This window comes from Macrotis lagotis, chromosome 7 (assembly GCF_037893015.1).
Source record: "Macrotis lagotis isolate mMagLag1 chromosome 7, bilby.v1.9.chrom.fasta, whole genome shotgun sequence".
In the NCBI taxonomy this organism is placed as follows: domain Eukaryota; kingdom Metazoa; phylum Chordata; class Mammalia; order Peramelemorphia; family Peramelidae; genus Macrotis; species Macrotis lagotis.
In genome coordinates this window covers 166,963,343-166,980,765 of record NC_133664.1, presented here as the reverse complement: position 1 = coordinate 166,980,765, position 17,423 = coordinate 166,963,343, and the positions used below count along the sequence as shown (strand labels likewise).

The window sequence follows — 17,423 nt, the reverse complement described above, 5'->3', positions numbered from 1 at the left end:
ACCTTCCAATTTATTCTTCTCATTTTTACGGGGAATTATTTTGCAATATAAAAAGCACATGTTGATTTTTAGACCTTATAGCAAGTTCTCAATTAAAACGCATTATTGTATACAATCAAATTAATTATTTTGATGATAAAATCATTGTTGATATTTATATAGTTCTGAGTTTTCAGCAGTATGAGTATTCATTATCCCTATGAATATGAAACAAAACCCCTGAATCTTTTTCTCATCATTGCCTGTTCAATTTTTTTAAACAAATAATTCAATGAAGCTTTCCTATAAATTTACTCAATATATTGGAATCACTCTTCTGATTCAATAATTCAAGGATTATCAGGATATCTCTCTATATAAGTTTGGATAAATATGTTTTTAATCCATTCATTTTTCTAATGTGAATGGTCATGTTGATTTATTTTGAATGACTATGAATTTAAATGATTAATTAATATACAAAACATGAAAACTATTACCTTGGAAGATGGGAAATTCCTTCTCTGATGAAGGTCATCTTTTTAAATAATTTAGTCATAGTTTTCTGAGTTTTTTGACCAAAAGTATGACCATCTGATAAGAAACCTTCAGGTGATGAGCCTCCCTGAAATATTCAGCATGACATAAGATAATCTGTTTTCATTTCATTTTTGGATTCTTACCATTTTGAATGGACCTGCTAAAACTTTTGCTGAACTTACTTAGCTTATGAAAAAATCAGATTTATCTTTTCAAATCAATTTACTAAATGGTTAAATATAACGGATATTCTGACTTTTTTGATTTAAAAGATCACTAGTAAAGACAATTTTCCAATAACTAAAAAATTAATTTTTTATACTTTTATGCTTTTAATTCACAATAGAATGTATCTAGATGGATGATAACTCACACCTATATTAAGATTTCTTTAAAATACCCAGCTAGGAAATACTGATATATGCTGTTGAAACAGTTGAAAATTAAATGAATACTTTATTTCAAATTACAAATATGTGAGACTTTTTTTAAGGGAGGGAGAGATATAAGGGCAAGGATTAGCTCTTACCACTTTAGCAACTGCCTCTTCTGGAGTAAAAAAAGCATGCACAATATACTTTAGAGTTTACTATTATTCTGTAAACATTTTCTCTTTTGATTTCTTGAGACTAAACAATGAACAAAACATATCAATCCTTGCTTTACAGTTTTCTGATTTCTTAGATGTGCATACTACCATTGAAAATTTAACTACAGTATATCCATCTAACCAACCTTTCTTTTTTTGCATATAGAACAAAGAAATTGGAAAATTCATTAAAAACATCACTACGCCTTGTATTTCTTTTAGTTTTAACAATTTTACCATGAAAGGCAACATGGGGATACTGGAGAGATGGAAGGCTGTCCTTGGAAAGAAAGGATTGGATTCAAGGCCTGAATCTCCCATATATTAACAGTGTGACTGATGATGGGCAAGCTGTTTACCTCTAACACTGTGAGGGATATTATGATATTTTCTTTATTTTATAGATTAAGAAATTAAAATTCAAAAAAGTTGAATGACTTTTCTAAGGTTACAAAACAATAAGCATCAGAATTGGGTGGGACTCATTTGCCGTGTTGTCTCCTTTCCTTACTCCAAGGACCAATGTTTTTTTCCACTACACCATGCATTTCACTGTGAATATATTCTTATTTCACCATTCCTATAAGTACTTAACTCTTATTTATATCCTCTATTCTTTGGGGCATTATTAACAGATATTATATAACAGATACTCATTTTCTCTACTGTCCTTCCTTCCTTCCTTCCTTCCTTCCTTCCTTCCTTCCTTCCTTCCTTCCTTCCTTCCTTCCTCCCTCCCTCCCTCCCTCCCTCCCCACTCTTTGTCACTGTCTGTTTCTGTCTTTGTGTCTCTGTCTCTTTGTCTCCTATTTCTCTCTCTCTCTCTCTCTCTCTCTCTCTCTCTCTCTCTCTCTCTCTCTCTCTCTCTCTCTATCTCTATCTCTGTCTCTCTCTCCCCAATGTTCTGTACAACCACAAGCAAGCCATTTATAGCCTAAATCTAAATTGTCTTTGTGGGTGGCTAACCTCTGACAGACTTCTCAGCCACTGTTTGAAAAGTCCCATCAGAATTATCTGCTTTTGCCATGGCTCTGTTTTAATATCAAGCTCAATCCAACAGATTTCAGAGCCCACATATTCGGTCTGTCAAAATAAAATAGTTAGGGCTTCTGGCTTGCTTATGCTTGATAGAAACATTAGTGTAAATAAAACCAGTCTCACAGCCAGTAATCTAAAATAAACAAAATAGTTTTACTTCTTAAAATGTAACCAAAAATAAAAATCTTATGCCTAAGGCAGGCATGGAAATAAAATAAAAATTAGCCATTCATTCCTAAATACAACCACCTGCCTTTCCCTGTGACTAATCCATAAATACTCCTCTCTCTAATCTTTTCTTGCTTTTCCCCCTCTATCCTCAAAACTGGTTTTTGACACTGTGAAGCAGCTGAAGAAAATATTGAGGATGAAGACAGACTATCCCTCTCCCAGTCACTACTATCTGAGAGATTGCCTTAAGCCTATATTGTTCCCATAGATCACTAGTAGAAGGTTTGATATATGTAACAGAGAATCGGTTCCTGCCATCTAGAATGATCACTTCTATGTGCTTCAAGTGTCATGGCACAAGAATCAAGGAGCTAAATTAATCTGGTCCTGATAGATCCAGGCCCTCACACTAGCCAGTCTAAACTTATGAGCTAAATGAACATTCAACTCAGTCACTGACATCATTCTGATGCTATTGCTAGCATCATAGAAGTGTTCAAATTGGTTATTAGGAGAAATATATGGACTCAAGATTTCAAGATCAAAAGATGCCCTTAAAGGTGATCTTGGGTCCTGAGTGATCCAGGTAGGTTAGCACCAGCTACTTGATAGAAAAACTAATTCTTTCCTAACATAACAAGTGACCTGACTAAAAACTATGTTTCCTAAAATCAATTCCATTGGCCGCCCCCCCCTCCCCACTGCATTAAATTCCTCCCAGTCAACAAAATCAAAGTCTATTTTGTGATATTTTAAGATTTGGAATCCCCTACAACATGAAATGGTCAAGCCATTTCCTCCTTAAACCTTAATCACTCAACCACTCCTAACTTTACTTAATTCTGTTCATCCTTACTAAATCTACTTCAGTTTTCTTAAATGCTGTTTGTTTAGGTGCCTGAGGCAGAGATGTGAATGATTCATAGAATTGGGCTAGGGAATCATTGTATCTTGAACAACATATTTGAATGGCTTAGATTCAATTTGATCCCTGTATCTGAGGAGCATTTCTCTGGAAATTTTGGTGAGTGCTTCCGCCTCCAATGTAATCTCACTAAGGCTGATCTGATATCCTTGTACTTCAAATTGCCTTCCTGTGGCTTTTTCACAGTTTGCAAAATCTCCTCAGTTCTCTAAACCTACTACATATGTCTGAAACTTACTCCTCTCACATTTCAGTAATTCTGAAGCTTAACTCAACTTTTTTCTTTTACATTTTTTCTTTTAAAGCCTCTTTCCTTGACTGCCCACCAATTTAAATGAAAGGGGAAGGCAATGCTGGAGAATGGCAAAAGGGTAATTATATAAGGAAAGTGAAAAAATGAATTATGTTCCAGCCTACTTTGAAAAATAAGAGAAGAAATTAATCTTAGGACCCAATACTATCATTTTACTTAGCCAAAATGATTTCATAATAATCACATAAAATAATCAAAGTATAAGTTGGAATGTTAACTGGAAAGAAACCATGAAAACAAGAAATGACCCAAGGAGGGAAGTACTTTAAATACCAGTAATAAAACTAATTGTTAGTTTAAATGACACTAAACCTTACTAACTGTTCCTGTCCCTCAATTCACAACTTATTATTCTTACTACATTGTACTTAGTCTTCCAGGAAAGATTAACCACTGAAGCTTACCTTTCTTTGACTTACCATCTATCATCCTTTGTTTGGGCCCTCTTGGGAGTTACTGCACCCAACCAGGAGGCCCTGCTCTTTCTATTGTGAGCAGCTTTGTGATCTCTCATTCTGAAGGATGCTATATAGAAGTAAATAGCACTGGGGAGCTGCTATATATGACAGTCACTGTAATCTAGCTTTGTCTCTGTTCCTGTCATAGAAGTGAATTACTTGTACTTGACTCAACTAAAATGCCAGTTTAAGACTAGTTTAGAGTGGGCCTAATGAAAAGAGTGTTTGAAATTAAATAAACCAGCTTGCTCCATTTTATCTTGAAAATGTATCTCTTTGTCCTGTTGAGAGAGACACATAATCTTAGTAATTGCAGGTTGTAAGAATATAGGGTAAGTGGGGTATTAATGAAATTGAGGCTTACAATAGCCTGTCTGCAGCACATTACTGACTTAATCAGAGCCATTTTGCTTAAGAGAAGCCTCCCAAGAAACACTTACTTACAGTTATAGAACATTTGTTTTCAGATTAAATTCTTCTGATGTAATAGAATATATATTTATAGTGAACAACAACAACAAAGTAGAATGACTAATTTCTCAGATAAGCATATTTATAGGCTCAGTGGTAGTATTTTCATTTTTAAAAAAATTTGTAGCTCATCTATTAGTGTGCCAGGGACATAATAAATACAAAAAACCCTAATGATAATAAACAAATCGGAAAAAACCTCAAGATATATTTCCTATTATTCCAGTGATAATTCTACAAGTAAAGTTGTATACCACTTTTTTCCCCTGTGTAATCTTAGATAAGAACAGGTAAATGGTTCAGTGGGTAGAACACCCAGCCTGGAGTCAGGAAGATCTGATTTCATATCTGATCTTAACACTTACTATCTCTGTGTGACCCTGGGCAAGTCATTTAACTTTATTTTCCTCAATTTCCTCATCTGTAAAATGAGCAGGAAAAGAAAATAGCAAACCACTACAGTTTCTTTGCTAATGATACCCCAAATGGGATCACAAAGCATTAGACACAATTGGAAAAACTAAACAATAACAACAAATTTTGGAAACCTCTCCGGGCCTCTTCTTATCTATAAAATGAGTTGGTTGTATTAAAAGGTACCAAAACTCATTTCTAGTTCTTCATCTCTAAATCTTATAATTCCCTGAATCCTATTAAAATGAAATATAATGCAGCCTTATTATTGATGAAGGAGCTCTTAGTCTAGGTTTTGAATCTTGCCTTTAAAGCTTACTAACAATATAACTGACTAAATCATTTAGTTACACTGTAAATATTTATTAAACATGGACTACACTCTTCTTAGTGCTGAGGATACAAAGAAAGGTAAACAACAGTCTGTGCTCTCAAGGAGCTTAAGGTGTAATGGGGGAGACAACATGCAAACTATTGTACAAACTCTATAGGATAAATTAGAAGTAATTAATAGAGGGAATGCACAAGCTTTAAGGGGAATGAGGAAAGGTTTCTTATTGATGGAATTTTGTTGTTGGTGGTGGTCTTGAAGGAAGCCAGGAGGGAAAAATGAAAAGGAAGACCATTACAGGAATGAGGGATATTCAGAATCCTGAAATTGGGAGCCAGTGTCATGTGTAAGTAACAGCTGGATAATGTTTAAGATGTAAGAAGTCTAGAAAGGTAGGGACAGGTCTAGATTATGAAGGACTTTTGAATGCCAAACAGAGGATGTCATATTTGATCCTGAAGATAATAAGACTGCAATGGAGTTTGAGTTAGGGGGATAACATGAACAGATTTGCCCTTAAGGAAGATCACTGTGACTACTGAGTGGAGGAGGAATCATTTCTAATATGAGTATTCTAATAGCACCCATCACCCTGAAACATTGCAAGGATGAAATGTGCTTTGTAAACCTCTTAAGAGTTATACAAATGCTCACTTGTATTATCTACAAAGTAATTATGCACATATCATAATGCTATTCTGACAGTTCTTATGGATCCCTATCCTAACTGTAACAGTCTTACAGTGTTGTTGTAAGGAAGATATTTAGTAAATATTAAATTGTTATATAAGTGTTATGTATGTAATTATGTTATCTTCTAGTTTTATTAAATGATTTTATTTTTTAAACCCATAATGGTGGATTTATCCAGTTAATATCATACTATCTATATTTTTTTGTAAGTTTCTTGTGTTATATTTTATACATCCCCTTCCTTCTTTATATAGGTGGAGAGGGTATAAAATGAGGATGTGCACTTAGCCATAGCTCCATTTCAAAGTTGGGGATTTTTTGACATAATTGAACCCAAACCCTTTTGAAATCTTGTTAGATTTTAAGTTGACAAAGCAAAACTCCCTAGTTTAAAAAATAAAAGACCATTAGAAACAACTCACATATATATATATATATATATATATATATATACATATATATCTTAAACATCAAATAACATATAAAATAGCATTCAATGAATTATATTCCAAGGAGTCACAATCATGAGTACACATGGGCTGAAATAGAGGAAGAAAGAAAGTTTAAGGGAATTTGTATTTTGTTAAATATACACAGTTGAAATAGTTTTTGAAATGATATCTGTTTTGCAAATGCCACCAAATAAGATCCATCTTTTTATAGAAAGTTAGATTATTAATAGATGCTGATTTTTTAAACAACTGGCTATAAGTAATCATTAATTTTAAGTTCCATTTTTATCATCTCCATCTTTGGTTCATAATAACCTTTCAGGACCATATTCTATAAAGACATGATTTTTAAAATTTTGCACCCAATAACGTAAACAATTCAAAGAAAAGTTCTCAAGAAAATTACATAGATCAGTTGATTTTTTTTCTTCAAAGTGAAATCTTCTCTTTTGAAAAACAATGGGGTTATGAGGGAATATATTATGTATTTCTTGAGATAATCAATTGCTTTCCTCTCCACTCTCACCCTGGCTTTAATTCCCAAGATACACCTTTGCTATGCACCATAGGGGCTCCCCTTCCTTTTATGAACCCTCAGACAATTCAAAGACAGGAGTTATATGTATGAATCAGAATAATCATTTGGTGTTCATGTCCTGCTGGTTTGATTCCTATTAATCCACTTGTCTTGAAAGTGAAATGCATGAACTACCAAGTCCTTTAAATTTAATTATCATTACAATGGGAACCAAGAATGTCCATTCTATTTTATGTGAATATCTTGTTCTCGCATACATTTATCTACCCAGTCTTCTAGTTTTTGATAATGATTTGCAATCCATATTTCTTTTATTTACAGTACTTTTATAACATCTCTTGTGTAAAAACAATTCTAAATTCCTTGGAAACTGCTATAAAGTGTATGATAGATATGTGGTAGACATGACTGCTTAAAATAATTCTTTTCTTTAAATTTTCAATTAGAAATATTCATCAGTTGCAGAAATTGACTTCATAAAATTGAATGTCCTTTTAATTAAAATAAATGCCCATCTGATGCAACACAATTTGGAAATGGTTATATTTTACTGTCCTTTGTTCCTTTTGTGCTGACCTCTTTATTCAATTGATAGATGCTCCTTTACAGACTTATTAATACTTGCTGCATGGATATATATTTTATAAAATGCTTTAAAAAGCATTTTTCTAGTGGTAAATATGTGAATTCCTCTCATAATTAAAATATTGAAGCCAGTATATATCTTATCTTATGATATAGTATCATAATTTAAATTATTCTACAACTTTAAAAAATACGTAGAAGCTGCTAGGTGGCTCAGTGGATAGAGCACTGGCCCTGGAGTCAGGAGGACATGAGTTCAAACTTGACCTCAGACACTTAATAATTACCTAGCTATGTGGTCTTTGGCAAGCCACTTACCTTACAAAAACCTAAAAAAAAAGATGCAAAGAAAAATAATGCAATCAAGACAGTTGTCAGTGAAATATTTTTATTTACATTAAGGTATACTTGAGCAGACATTAAGGTTCATTTAATTTGGCATTATAAAATAAGTACTCTTCAGTGTTTTGAATACTCAAGTAAATTTCAAAATTGTAGCTATGAGGGGGCGGCTAGGTGGCGCAGTGGATAGAGCACTGGCCCTGGAGTCGGGAGGACATGAGTTCAAACCTGACCTCAGACACTTAATAATTACCTAGCTATATGGCCTTGGGCAAGTCACTTAACCCTGTTGCCTTGCAAATACCTAAAAAAATTTTGTAGCTATGAAACTTGAAAATATTTTGGGAGAGAATTGAGATGTAATTTATAGTTCATAGAGAATTGAGATGTAATTTATAGTTCATGGTAGCAAGTTTTAGTACATGGGATAGTTTATAGTCTAATTGATTTTTACAGAAACTATCATAGGAAGATGTGATCAGTTGGAACTAGAGTTAGTGTTTCCAGGCAGAATATATATATATATATATATATATATATATATATATATATATATATAGTGATTATTAAGATAGTGAAAATACTTATAATTGCTTGTTCATTCTCTTGTACCTGACTATTTAGTACATTTAGGTCAAATAGACCCTACTGAGCTGATGAACTGTTTCCAAGCATTTTAATGCTGTATGATACTTTTAGGGTAAAATTAAGGCTAAGGAGTAATTTATTCTTTTTTACTATGTGTCAGGCACTGTGCCTGGCTTGTTCTTGTTTATTTTGGGAAGAGGAGGGTTGTTGGGGGAATTGCAGCAAAGTTATTATCAGAGATTAGAGGAAAAAAGAATATGAACAAAACATTCCATTTTGCTAATATCAGGTAACTGTTTCTATTTCTACATTCTTTGGTTAATGTACAAATAATTTAAAATGAGTAATGAAAACAATTTAATATAGAAACTCAAGAAATAGTATGAAACACATAGTAAGTATGTCAGAATATAATATTTGGTACTAAAACTCAAAGATAACCTGACCACATAGTGCTTATGTATGATACAGAAATTCAAAGTATCAACCCATATACCTAAGTTCCTGGTATACCATTTCTGTATTCTTAGGTAGATATTGTAAGCCAATGAAAAAATTAATTTTAGGTAGATATTAAATGCTACTCAGTCTTCTGTTATTTTTTCTGAGGAGGGAAGGAGGAATGTTTATGAATGTTAATGACCCTTTTGGAGGGGGAAGAAGATGTGTTTATGAGTGATAATGACCCTTCATAATTTTTAATTGTAGGTTGAATCCCATGGAAGGGGATGAAATGATGTTATCCTTTACTGAACTGGTATGGAATAAGCAATAATAAAACATGTTCTCCTCTTGAAGCTAGGGATAATTTCCAATAAATAAGCATAGCATTAGTTGAAGGAGTGAGCATACATATGCAGGGTATCCATAAAGTCTTTAAGCTATTAAGTAATTTGAGCTCCAAAAACACAGGAAAGATGTGACTTCTTAATATAACTCTCACTTCTGGTAAAAAACAACAAAAACCGAGCAGTGCCTCTATTTTCTTTCCTCTCACTCTCTATTTAAGTTTCTGAAGTCTGGCTTCTGACTTCATAATTCAATTGAAAATGCTTTTTCTCTAATTTTTTTCAAATGTAATGGTCTCTTCTCAAGTTTCATAACGTATTTGTTATACGTTATCCATCATTATTTTTTTCCTTTTATATTCTCTTCTCTCTGAATTTTCATGGCACTTTTCTCTCCTGGTTGTCCTCTTACTTATCTATTTTTCATTGTCATTCTCTGGATCTTCATCCAACATACCATGGTTGTACCCTAAGTCTCTTGTCAGGACCTTCTTTTCTTGCCATATACATTTTTGCTTGATAATCTCATCAGCTCCCACATATTTAATTATCATCACTATTTATACACTCTTAAACTCTAGTCTTTTATTTCCAAATGCCAATAGATCATTTCAAATTGAATGCCCTAGAGACATCTTAAACTCAACATGTTCCAAACATGTTCCATTATTTTTTCTCCCAAAATCCAACTTTCTGCTTGACTTCTCTATTATTATCCAATCATCAGAATTCTCCCTGACACTCAGACTCATAACTTGGGTATTGCTCTCAATTTTTCCATTCTCTCTCACACCTCACAATCAGTTGACAAATCATATCATTTTTCCCTTTGTAACATCTTTTGCATCCTCTCCAATCTCTGCTGTGATGCTACCATCACTCTGATATAGGCCCTTATCATCTGCATCTCCTCACACCTGTACTATTGCAGTAATCTACTGTTTGTTTTCTCACCCTCAAATTTCTCTCCACTCTAATCCATCCTCAGCTGTTGATTTAATCCTCTCAAATCACAGATCTTGCCATACCATCCTAATCCCCCATAATCAATAAACTCCAGAATCATATATAGAATTCTCCATTTGACTTTTAAAGTACTCATAATTGGTGGAATTTTTAAGCTTGTTGACTTGAAAAACTGCCCTCCAATGTCTTTTTTCTTCTCATGATGTCTTTATATTCTACCTCGTCTTCCAAAAGGTATCTCTTGAGTAGGTCACACAATTAGGTCATCTACTGGTTGTGGAGTCATATACTTGTTCATTTAAAAACATCAATGATGATGAGATAAAAGGAGATAATTCCTCTAATCTAACTCCCACTTCAGTTATACCTTACCAAAAGGGGCAAGAATAAGAGTGGTTCCCATTCAAAACTAGCTTCTTCCTACATAACTGATTTTCTTCTCCATTGCCTGATATAATTTCTAGAGAGAACCTTTCTAAGTTAACTCCAGAACTAGAACTCTTTTCCTTTCAAGACCTCTAATATCTACCTCCTTATCATTTCATCCAATTTCAATCAGAGCTTAAATCCTAATAAAGCAAAATAGAAACACTTTCAAAAATATCCCTTGTACCTTCTTTATACAGGGAAAAATAGGCATAGCTAATTTGTTAATGTTTTTTGTTGCTTAGTCAATTTTCAGTCTTGTTTGACTCTTTGTGATCCTATTTGTGGTTTTCTTGGCAAAGATACATGAGCAATTTGCAATTTCCTTCTCCAGCTCATTTTACAGATGAGAAAAAATGAGACCAAAAGGGTTAAGTGACTTTCCCAAGTTTCCATAGTCAGTAATTATCTGAGGCCAGATTTAAACTCAGAAAGATGAATCTTCCTGATTTCTAGCCCAGATTTCTATACACTTGCCACCTAGCTGTCCATTGTAATAAAGTAGATAATGAACAAGTCTTTTGATTCTAGTGCCATTGATTTTCTAGACTTAATGTAATTCCTCAGGTAGAATATACCACTAAAATATTTCTGGGACAGATAATCCATTATTGATCTTCATTTAGAAAATTTAAAAATTATTGTGCAATTAACAAAAAGTTTTAGAAAAGACCAGAGAATTTACAGATCTAACAAACAAAAATGTTCTCTCAGTGCTTGATAAGTACATATTTATGAATAGTCATTGGTTGTTTTCTATGGGAGGGTAAAATGATAAATATTGGTAATCTTTATTTCTAATTAAGGTGTCAGTGTGGCACAATTGAAAAGAAAGTACTAGACTGAAAAGAAAGTCCTAGGTTTTAATTCCAGCACTAACCAGCTGTATCACTCTGTGACAGTCACTTCATTGTCCTGGCACTTTAGTTTCCCACACGCAAAATAAAAGAATTAAACTGTATGATTTTTTAAGGTCTATTTTACCTCTAAAAGTGTTTTAATCCAGTTTTCAACTAGGGTCTGTTCTTATTTTTTGATTGTTTATTGAGGAGCCACTAGATGGTGCTATAACAGATCTCACTGTTGATGCTATTTGGTATTTTCTTGGCAAGTAACCAATTATTGTGTGCCATTCCAACAATTTACTTCCAGGGAATTTCTTCTTAGTGAGGTGGGAGAGAAGGGGGGTATTTATTGTATGGCTTCATTGTAGAAGAAAGATACAACATATTATTTTGAGAAGTTGTTTACTATGTGAATGTTTGGAACAAAGGGAATCAATAAATGTGATACATAAAGAACCTAGACAATTTTGCTCATTATTTTTTAAAATTTGTACATTCCTGTCTAAAATATCCTCACCTGACAGTATGAGTAAGCTCGTTTCTTTTTGTACATTATTTATCCATGTGAATTGGCTAGGTTATTACAAAATAGACTAGATTTGAGAACTAGGTGATATTCTATAAGACACAGGCTGCTTCATAAGAGTGAGTAATACCCTTTTAAAACATTTGTGGTTTTTTGGTAGTAATTTACCATTAGATGACAGTAATAAAAAGTACAATAGCCTGTACATTACAGCCAAACTGATCACCTGAGAAGCTATTCCCCAAATCAACACTACAGTGCTCTTATTCATGCACTCATACATTGTGTTCATCATCCCTACATACTTGCTTCTCATTTTTATCTCCTAGAATCTTTCATTCTTTGTAAGTTCAGTTAAGATGACACCTCTTTTAGGAAGTATTTTCTGAATTTCATAGATTTACTATTCTCTCTCCTGATTTTATTCTTGTATCTTGAATCTTCACAGTAAACTACAATATTTTCTAGGGCACAAAGTCATTTTTGTGTCCTCAATGCTCATAGCATCTTAATAAAAAGTTTGTTGAATTGAATATTTTGAATATAGGGATTCTAGACTTTTTATCATGAGTTGGAATTCCCTATATGCTAAACTCCCTTATTTGACCTTTTCTTCTAGAACTCTAGACACATACATATATATATGTATATATAGATACATATATAAACATATATGTATATATATACATATATATATATTTATTACCTTGCTACTTTTAGGGGGATGGAGTATCTCTTATAAGGGCCTGAAGCTTGTATTCCTTGAAAATATTGGATGGTGAATCAATACCATATATAGTCTACTTGCTCACTTTTAAAAAAGTAACCATAATAGTAGACTTTATTAATTGGAATACAACATGAAAGAACAATGAAGTAATCTTTCCCCTGCACTTGACATCAGCCTGGTCCTTATTAGATAACTATGTCCTAAATACTTAAGATGTAGAGAATTTGGACATGGTCCAAAGGAAAATATGACTTCAGGGAAAATGTTGAAGAACTATTTGTCCTGGAAAGGAATAGCCTTGGATTAGTGAATTAATAAATTCTCAAAAATGAAAAAGGATACCTTCAGACTGATAGTGACCAGACCATCTCAAATGATGACCCAGCACACAGTCAAGAAAAAGTTAAATTGCTGTAGAGAAAATTTGGAATATATATATATATATATATATATATGTATGTATGGATATGGCTTTGATTGTTATTTGACACTGACATATGCTACTTATTTGGACTGTGAGAATTTTTAAAACTAGAGCATAAAGCAGGCAAAGATCACTAATAAACTTATAAGTCTATTATGCTTTTATAAGAAGTTTTTATTTGTTGAATCAAAGATACAGGCTAAAAGAAGGAAAAAGAAATTTTTTAAGTGCTTACATCTTCATCATCATCATCTTCATCCTCATCCTCATCCTCATCCTCATCATCATCATCAACCATGTGCCAAGCTGAATGCTTTACATATATCTTATTTTGAATTGCATAATCAAACCTCAGTTTAATGCTATTATTCTTTGTGTTAAATTGAGGAAACTGAGAAAATCTGAGGTTAAGTTACTTGTCCAAGGTTACCTGGACACTGTTTGAACTCAGAATTGTACTCAGTTCTTCCTGCCTCTAGAACTAGTAATTGAGTAACAACTGAAATGCCTTGTATACACAGTCAAAACAACTTTGCCAGATGTCACAGAATGAATTAATGACACATTTGAATTGAGAGTTTTATAGAATTCTAAGTGCTCATTCTCTTTACTTGATACAATGGATTTTTGAATTTCTCTAATAATTTATTAGTGGTAGTTTAAAGTTCATCTGCTTCTCCTAAGAAGTTCACTGTCTATGATCATGAGCAAAATATTCAAATCCACATTAACATTGTCAGTTTTCCTTCTCAAGAACAAAACATTACACTCTAGATGTATTATTTGGAGTTAACCCATTTACCCCTTTTGTTGCAATACTAAAATCTCACTTGGATATTACATGTGAAAAGTTGAACTTTAGAAGATGTCTGTTAGAAAAATCATTAAAAGAAAACACCTTTCTTGAATTTAACTGTTTACTACCATGATTGGGGAACATCTAAAAAGTTATAGCTAAACAAAAAAAGGCAAGTCTTTAAGGAAATTGGTCTATGGCATTGGATCAACTGAGTTCATTATAACATTAGTGCTGTTTGAACAGAGCTGTCCAGGGGGATCACAATTTTATAATTTAAACATAATGAAACTTTATAATGAAAACATAAACTAGGTACAAGCCCTTTGGTGCGATGTAATGAATTTGCTGCATGTCTGAATGAATTTAGCCTTTCAGAAGCTTCAAAGTAAATGGTCCTATGAGTAAAGATGCATGTAAACACCCAAAAGGATATGGCCTAGTTGTGAAATAAACTTGAAGTGTGGTTTTAATCAGATTATGGAATCTGGACCAAATGATATTGCAGGCATTCCACATTTCTTACAAGTTTATAGTTTATATGAAATGCCTTGTACTAAGAGCTGAATATCTGAGAGGTTTGTAAATTGCTTTGTGGGGAACAAATAGAATTATTATATAGATGGAGAAAGGTTGAAGCCATCCCTTACTCATCTCACTGATAATGTTTGTTCTACAGTAAAATGCCCCAAAATATTTATCAGAAGGCCAAATTATGAAAAAGAAAATTGCTTCGGGATCTGAGGAACATTACACATTTGTATATATCTTAAATATTACACTGCACATTATATGTTATATACAAACTATGCCATTTACATATATATATGGTCAAAACTGTGGTAGGAATGCAATGAAGCAAGTTGAGTTTGGGGGGGAATATTACATCTCCAAAACTTGGAAGTACCTTGGAATCATTGTAAATAAGCCAAGAATTCAATTATATTGACTTTTAGAAAGAGAATCACTCTTCAATATGGTAAACTGTGTGCTAGAGCATTGGTGCCTTACTGATTAAAAAATATACAACTATATGTTACAGTTTATCTTTCCCTTGAAGATTTTAACCCTATATACTTACTTGAAATAAGAATATTAGACAATAGAAAAATTAAGAAATTAGAAAATTTAGCAGACATGATCCAGTTAATAAAGTATACAGGTGATTTCCTAGGGTTTAATTTCTAGGAAAACATATTATAATTAGGATAAACAAAATAAGGCTTAATTATTCTTCTAAGTACCTCTCAAAATGAAATTTCCTGTTCCTTCTCCATCCCCAAGTAGAAATATAAAAGCAAAAAAAAAAAAACCCTATTAGATTAAACACCAAAAAGAAATATGCACTTACACTCAGTCTATCTTCTGTTAATGGTAGATTAGAAGTAACCACAATGGGTAATTCAGTAAAAAAAAAATCTCCATTTGAGTTATTCACTTTTCCCCCCATTAATGTTGGGGGAAATTAATGTTAGCTTTTAAGTGGAGTATCAGTAGCCCAAAGTATTACCAGATTGGGGACAAGAAAGAGCACTGACAGGTATATATGGTTTAAATTGTCCCCAAACTCCAAAGAATAAAACATGGTCTCTTGAAAAAAAGACCTTTGATTTCATACAGCCTGACCCAGAGTTAGCAATGGGATCATCAGGGATTTTTGTTACTGTTTTTTCTTTTTTTGAAAACTAAATTACTCTTGCAATTAGTGTTAAATGAGTTTCCATGTTTAATCATGAAGCCTTCATATAAAGTAGATGCCAGAGGTTATAAATGGAAGGAAAAGATTCAACAGAGTAGGTGATACAAAGGAAGTACTAATGATAGGGTATAAATGACTATGAAATAACTGATGCTGTTTTTGAACCCACAACTGTTCTTTCAAACAAAACTCAGAGCACTTATCTTATAGAAGTAAATTTAATTAAATGATATTAGAATTGTTTTATTTTTTTTTTACTGGAAAATTTAGCCTTTGAAAAGTTTGAACCCTTTCTTCCCAACTGTGCTCCAAAAAAAAAGCTTAAAATAGTTTTAAGGGAGATGGCTTCTTAATTTTTAAGAAAGAAAATATACCTCCAGAGAAACTCCTAAACTTTGCAGCTTTTCAAGTGCTACACTTTATTTTTGTCATCTTTATTTATTTATTTATTTATTTGCATTATTATAGTTTTCCACAATTTTTCCCTTCTCCCTCTCAGAGAGCAATGGAAAACAAGTAAGAGTATTTTTAGGAAAAGAAAAAGGAAAAGGAAAATAAATCAGTACAATACCTCTATATATTTAGAAAGTTGGAAACATGTACGATTTACAACACCTGTGGACCTCCCACCTTCTGAGTAGGGCTTGGTTGGGAGAGGCCTCAAATATACCTTCAAGTCTCTGTGCTTCCTTTGTTTGTCATTTGATCATTTGATCATTTCCTCTAAATCTTCTTCAACTGCCCTATATATAAAATCCTCAAAGAATTAGATATCTATTATTAAATAAAATTAGTCTACTACTAGAGTTGGGCCAAAGTAACTTCACCCCGATGGCTAGACATTATATAGATATAATTTCACACTGTGTCTAGCCAGCTATATATTGATTATAAAATGATAAATCCCTAAACAGAAACTAATAGTCTATGGAAGGGAACATATAAGAATACAGTAGGAAAAATATAAAAATCAAGAAAATATATTTGAACTTTCATCTGTTATTGTGTAGTGTTTTATTTTTGCCTCAGAGAGAAGAAGGTAAATTATTTTTCTTGAAAGAAAAGTAGTTAACAGACTGAAAACTTAGTGAATTTAATGGAAAGGGATCCTGTGTTTAAAAAATGGGAGGGGGGGTCATCACTACTTTAGACTGTTAGGAAATTCAGACCTGTTTTCCAAACATTGAATCATTTCTATTGGGCTATCATGAAACATGTGAAGGTGTGTCAAAGCTCTACCAAAATAATGTCAACATTCATTTTAAAATACCAGAAAATGTAGAAACTGACTAAGAACCTTCCCCATAACACTTCAAAATCATTTTTCTTTAAAGATAACAGACCCAGCTCTTTTGATAATGGATTTGTGTGCTCACTGAGTTCAGAAATACTGGTGAATAGATTGTCAAGGGAAAAATGGAAAATTCATGTTTTTGTTTTTGTCTTTTAGTGAGCTAATTCTTGCTTTGAACTCTGTATGTCAGAGTTATCTGTAATAAGGAAGAGATGTTTGGAGAGGTTTCTGACTGACAAATAATATTGCTAATAAATCAACTTGAAATCTAATAATGTGACACCCCCCCACCTTGATGCATGTTTGTAAACTGTTACCAAGTATCAGATTCCTTCCTTTTTGCTTAGGACTCACCATGGAATAATATGGTTCCACCATTTAGAACTCTGCCTTCTTTGATTGTTTAGCCCATAATTAGAGATTGGCTGGGAATGAATGGACAAGAATGCTACTGTGCAATAGGCTCTAACCAATCTGACCTTGCTTGATCCTCTCCCCTTAC

The 17,423-nt window shown here is 32.9% G+C and overlaps 1 protein-coding gene and 1 long non-coding RNA gene across 4 annotated transcripts in view; both read left to right on the top strand.

Annotated features, from left to right (window-relative positions):
- Nucleotides 1-17,423, top strand: part of SEMA3A (semaphorin 3A) — a 669,223-nt gene that overhangs the window by 68,037 nt on the left and 583,763 nt on the right. The gene's annotated exons all lie outside the window — the stretch shown is intronic.
- Nucleotides 2,678-17,423, top strand: part of LOC141493131 (uncharacterized) — a 91,466-nt gene continuing 76,720 nt past the window's right edge. The window contains exons 1-2 of the long non-coding RNA XR_012470123.1: nucleotides 2,678-2,903; nucleotides 3,212-3,341. This is a non-coding gene — a long non-coding RNA (uncharacterized LOC141493131). The remainder of the gene's footprint in view (nucleotides 2,904-3,211; nucleotides 3,342-17,423) is intronic.